This window comes from Asparagus officinalis, chromosome 7, assembly GCF_001876935.1.
Source record: "Asparagus officinalis chromosome 7, Aspof.V1, whole genome shotgun sequence".
NCBI classification, from domain to species: Eukaryota; Viridiplantae; Streptophyta; class Magnoliopsida; order Asparagales; family Asparagaceae; genus Asparagus; species Asparagus officinalis.
The window spans coordinates 17,984,290-17,989,984 of NC_033800.1; positions in this window are offsets into that span (position 1 = coordinate 17,984,290).

Below are 5,695 nucleotides of genomic sequence, written 5' to 3' on the forward strand. Positions count from 1 at the left end.
TACAGAAGGCAGAGAACAAGGTCCCAAGTATTAGTCCGACAAAAAGCCTCCAACTCTTCCGTCATTGTTTGTTGTCATTCTGGATACTTAACTGCCTCAAAATATGAGTTAGGTTCATGTATAGAGTGAATAGCAGCAAAAAAAGAGACAAACTCAGGAGAATATGTGCTGGTGAGACATTGAGTATACCGAGCAGGGGGATGACGATCTCGTGGAGGATTGCAACGAGGGGGAGGAGTCACATCGGGAGAAGCTGGCACAGATGTAGAGGGGACTTCATTAGGAGTATCATGCTACAAAGGGGATGTAGTAGGCAGACGTCCAGGAGGTGTGGATGAATCAAGAGCACTATCGTTTGATGCTATTGAAGTGAAGGAGGGAGTCAGTTGAGCAGACGAAGGTACAGGTGCCACTGATACAGGTATAGTAGTGGAAGGTAATGAAGGGGTTGAAGAAATGAGAGATCTGAACCTGAAGTAGTATAATAGGAAATATTCTCAAAGAATGTCACATGACGGGCAATATGAAACCTTCGAGTGGTAGGTTCAAAACAATGATACCCCTTGTGAACGGTGCTATAGCTAAGAAATATACATCGTGTAGTGGGTGGAGATAGTTTATATTGTTCGTGAGTTGGAAGTAGGACAAAACAGACACATCCAAAAGTAAGAAGAAGAGAATAGTGAAATTGAGATTTGAAAAGTTAAAAATATGGAGAGGTGTCAGCTAATACAGAAGATGTAGTAATATTGATAAGATAAACAGCATTTAGAAGTGCTTCTGCCCAGAGATATCGAGGTATAGATGCTGATATCAGAAGAACTCTAGTGGTGTCGAGAATGTGACTATGTTTTCTCTCAGCAACACCATTTTGTTTATGAGTGTGTGGATAAGACTGCTGAGAGAGTGTTTCATGTGATTTTAAAATAGATTTCATTGCTGAAGAGGTATATTCACAAGCACCATCAGAGCAAAATATCTTGATACATTTATGAAACTATGTGTGAATCATACCTGTAAAGTCTTTATAAATATTTAAAATATCAGAATGAGCACACATTTGATATACCCAGGTGTAGCGAGAATAGTCATCAATAAAACTGACATAATATCGATAACTGACAATGATGGTAATGGGGCAGGTACCCAGATATCAGAATGAATCAAATCGAATGGGGCTAAAGCAATTTTATCACTGGATGAAAATGGTAGGGAAATTTGTTTAGCTAATCGTCACTCAATATAGTAAGTAAAGAATTTTAAATTTCCTAATACTCTTGATTCGGATAAAAGTTTTAAGAGAGAACCAGAGGTATGTCCCAAGAGACGGTGCCACAGATCAGAAACTGAGAGCTCATGGAAAATGTTGGATGGAGTGGAAAGATGTAGAGACTCTAACTGATAAAGTCCATTAACTCTACGACTTGTCCTAATCTTCTGGCCAGTGTGATCCTGAACAACACAAGATTTAGCATTAAATAAGATAGTGCAACCAGAATTTATAATTTTCCTAATGGATAAAAGTTGCATAGATAATTTGGGAATATGAAGAACAGATGCTAATGTTAGACGATCAGAACTATCAGAACATGGAGTAATATCACCTAATTGAGCAAGGGGTGTGTCATTAGCAATATAAATTCATAATGAAGAGGGAGCAGGTGAACAATTTGTAAGAACAGAGTTATCAAAGGTCATATGATGAGATGCACCTGAGTCGAATATCCAAGGAGTAGAAGTATCAGAATAAGCATATAATGCACTAAAATCGGAGCTGGAGGCAGCATCACTAAACCCAAAATTCTTGGTTATTAATGCAGTAATCTCTGATAGCTGTTCAAAAGAGAGATGGCTAGAAGTCTGTGGCCCTTGAAAAGCAGGGCTAACATCAGTCGAAGCAGCAAATGGAGGTTGAGTCTTCTCGAGTGTCGGACGAGATGGTCTCTTATGACATTTATCAATAAGATGACCCGACTTCTTATAATAATGACAACAGAGTTGCCGAGAGGAATCAGATGTACTGTTAGAAGGACCCCGATAGGAAGAAAACTGCTGAGGAGTAGCTAGAATAGTATGTGATTATAGTAATGGTTGAGATGCAATAACTGGAGGGGAGAGCATCTGAAGGCGCGTCTTTTTAGATATGAACTCAGCCACGGCTTCATGGAGACTGGGGAGAGGACTGCGATGAATAATGTGTCTACGTAAGATTTCGAACTCAGAGCAAAGGCGCATGAAAAAATGATATAATTGTTGACGATTACGTTGTTTTTGAAATGCTATGGCAAAGTCTAGAAGCGTCTCAGGAATAGGTTCCTCCATCATCTGTAATTCCTCCTAATAGCTTGATAATAAGGAATAGAAATCTTGAATAGACCGATCACCCTGACGTGCATCCTGAAGAGCTTGGTGAAGTTGATACTCAAGAGCAACACCAATCTGAACAAACATGCGACTGAGAGCTAGCCACTGCTCACGAGATGAAGATGCTTGTCCAAGGGAGAGCCGAATAGGAATAGCTACAGAGTGCATAATATATGTCATAATCTGTTGATCAGTACGGATCCACTGAGAATAAGTGATCTGAGAATCATCAGTTGCGGAATCACTAGAAGTGACTTCTGATATGGAGGATGTAGATAACGAAGGCACAATAATAGTTTTGGATGGACAACGAAGAGATCAGTCAATATAACCCTATAGTGCGAAAGCTCGAAGAATATACTGCATAGTAAGAGTACATGCAGTATAATTTTTAATATTTATAAGTTACACATCAAGGGGTGGAAAGGTGTAGAGTCCTTTCTTGTCCATGTTTTTTATTCTTTTTTTATTTTTTTGGCTGTTAGATAAAAGATTGGATAAAAGATGGGCCTGAATGGGCCTGAAGATTTGATAAAAGAGGGCAGTCTCCCGAGCCTCTCTCTCTCTCTCTCTCTCTCTCTCTCTCAAAATCTCGACTGTAACCGAGCAAAAAACCCTAAGAAGCGATGGCTTTCCGCTACAACAGGATCACCGGCGGCGGTGACAAAGCGACGTGGATGCCTTTCACACGCGTCGTCGTCCAACTCCCGCGATCGTGAACCGATCGAGAGAAGGCCCCCTCCGACACCCGACGTGTCTCTAAGAAGCTCCTCTGGTATGGGGTCCGAGGAGAGGCCCGCTAACGGCGGAGATGGCGTGAAGCTTGGAGCGGCTCTGAGGAGAGGGAGCGGAATGGCGGTGGCCGGTGAGCGAAGGATAATGGAGCAAAACAAACACAACGGTGAACGGGCGGCGCAGAAGGCCGAGTCGACTGTGGAGTTCTACAAGGCCGGCGATAGAAGTAGGTACGATTGCTGACTAGAAATTTGATCTGAGGATGTAGGATTAGAATTTGATTTAGGGATTGAACCTAATGGATTGAATCTATAGCTCTGATACCATGTTAAATTGGTATTGAGGAGAACTTGTTATTTGATGATCAAATTTATAGGGTATATATACACAAACAGAAGCCCACATTATACACAAACAGTAGCCCACACTAGGAGGCGGCTGAAACGACTTAGGTGGCTATATACATATAGGGTGGCTGATGGCTCATGATATTATCTTACATATAGATTGTGATTCGCTGCTGAGGAGCATGGTGCTGGGTGTAAATTTTGGTTTGTCGTAAGTTTGTAACTCCTTAGTAGACTGCTGTACTAATTGAGAGAAAACTGCAGACGTTCGCACTTCACGGGAGAAGTTGGCAAACTAGAGAAAATTTACTTTACTGTGTGGTTTCTGTAGTTTAACAACTTGATTACATCACTATACTTCTCGTTACACTCCTTGATCAAACTTTATATTTTCTATAGTTGAACAAATTTTCAAAACAGCTTCAAACCAGTTTTTTATTTTCAAAACCGACCCATTTTTTTTACCAAAATCGACCCACTTTTTACCACATCAGCTTAATCTCATTCCTAAACAGTCATGGTTGGCAATCCCGACTGTTTAGGAGGTTGTTAAACCCCAATTAGAAACCCTAAACCCGATTTTTTATGCCTTAAATAGTCGGGGTTGGCAACCCCGATTAATTAGGAAATAAGATTAAGCTGACGTGGCAAAAAGTGGGTCGGTTTTGGTAAAAAAAAAGTGAGTCGGTTTTAAAAATTAAAAACTGTTTTGAGGCTGTTTTGAAAATTTGTTCTTCTATAGTTTAGCCTATGTTATGTTTGAAAGAAATTTAGTGAAATTTAAAGGAAATAGAATGAGGGAAAGATCAATTTCTTCAAACTCTTCGTATGCTCATTTACTAGTGACTGGTGACAAATTGTATAGTATTTATTGCGGAGAGGTAGCATAATAACTTGTATAAAAACATTTTTTGAAAGTTTCAGTAGTACTATAGTAAGGTTTAATTACACATGGACCCTTATAGTATTGTTGTTTTGCACTTACTACCCCTCCGGTTTCGCAGTCCCCATAGTTTGATTTTTTTTCCCACTCTTTTGCTGTGGGCTAGACTCACTAATTTCCCATGGATAGAAGGGTCAACAAATTTAACACTAGGGCTGAGCATGGCTCGATCCAAACCGAAAAAACCGATCGAACCGACCCGAACCGATCCGAAAAAATCGGTTTTATGAATAGGGCGGTTTGGGTCGGTTTGAAAACTTTTCAACCCGAACCGACCGAATATAGTGCAATACTACCCATTCTGATCTCAAACCCTACCCGACCCGTCCCGAAAGAGTCAAAGACTCAAACTCTAAACTCATTTTCTGGATCATTATGGGTTAAAAACAATATCATTATATCAGTATTTAATGCTTCATAATCTCCTACTTTGTTGATATTTTTTTTCTTTAACACAGTTTGTTGTTTGATAAGAAGTTTGATGAAGTTAGAACCGAACAAACCGAACCGAACCGCACCGAACCGACTTGCAACAGTTCGGTTCGGTTTTGAATTATAGGCGGTTTGGTTCGGTTGTTCAAATTTTAGTAAAAACCGAACCGAACCGACCGTTGCACGCCCCTTTTTAACATAGGGGCCTATCTAAGACAAAGGAACTACTGAAGTAGTAAGTACAAAATGATGATAATGCAAGGGTGTATGTGCATTTAACCTTATAAATAAAGAAAGGATTTTGAGAAAATTTTAAAAAACATTATATTTCTATCCTTTCACTGGGAATTAGTTTCATAATTATTGTGCCGACTAATATGGATAATGTGCATTGTTATCTCAGGCTTGTGGACAAATCCTCCTCTAATTTTTATTTTGAAAAACGAAATAAAAAATCGACGCACCTTTTGTAATTAAATTTTTGCATAATTCAATTAAAAAAAAGGTTTAATATCAGAAAACCCCCCTTAACTTTGGGTGACTATCAGAGAACCCCTTTCAAAATATCAAAAAAAAAACCCTTAAGTTTAGGTGTTATTAAAAAACCCTCTTTTAACTTTAAGATTTTATCAAAAAAAAAACTCTAACTGTGTTATTAGAAAATTCTATTTGACTTTAAGATTTTATCACAACATCAGAAAACCCCCCTTAACTTTGGGTGACTATCAGAGAACCCCTTTCAAAATATCAAAAAAAAAACCCTTAAGTTTAGGTGTTATTAAAAAACCCTCTTTTAACTTTAAGATTTTATCAAAAAAAAAACTCTAACTGTGTTATTAGAAAATTCTATTTGACTTTAAGATTTTATCACAAC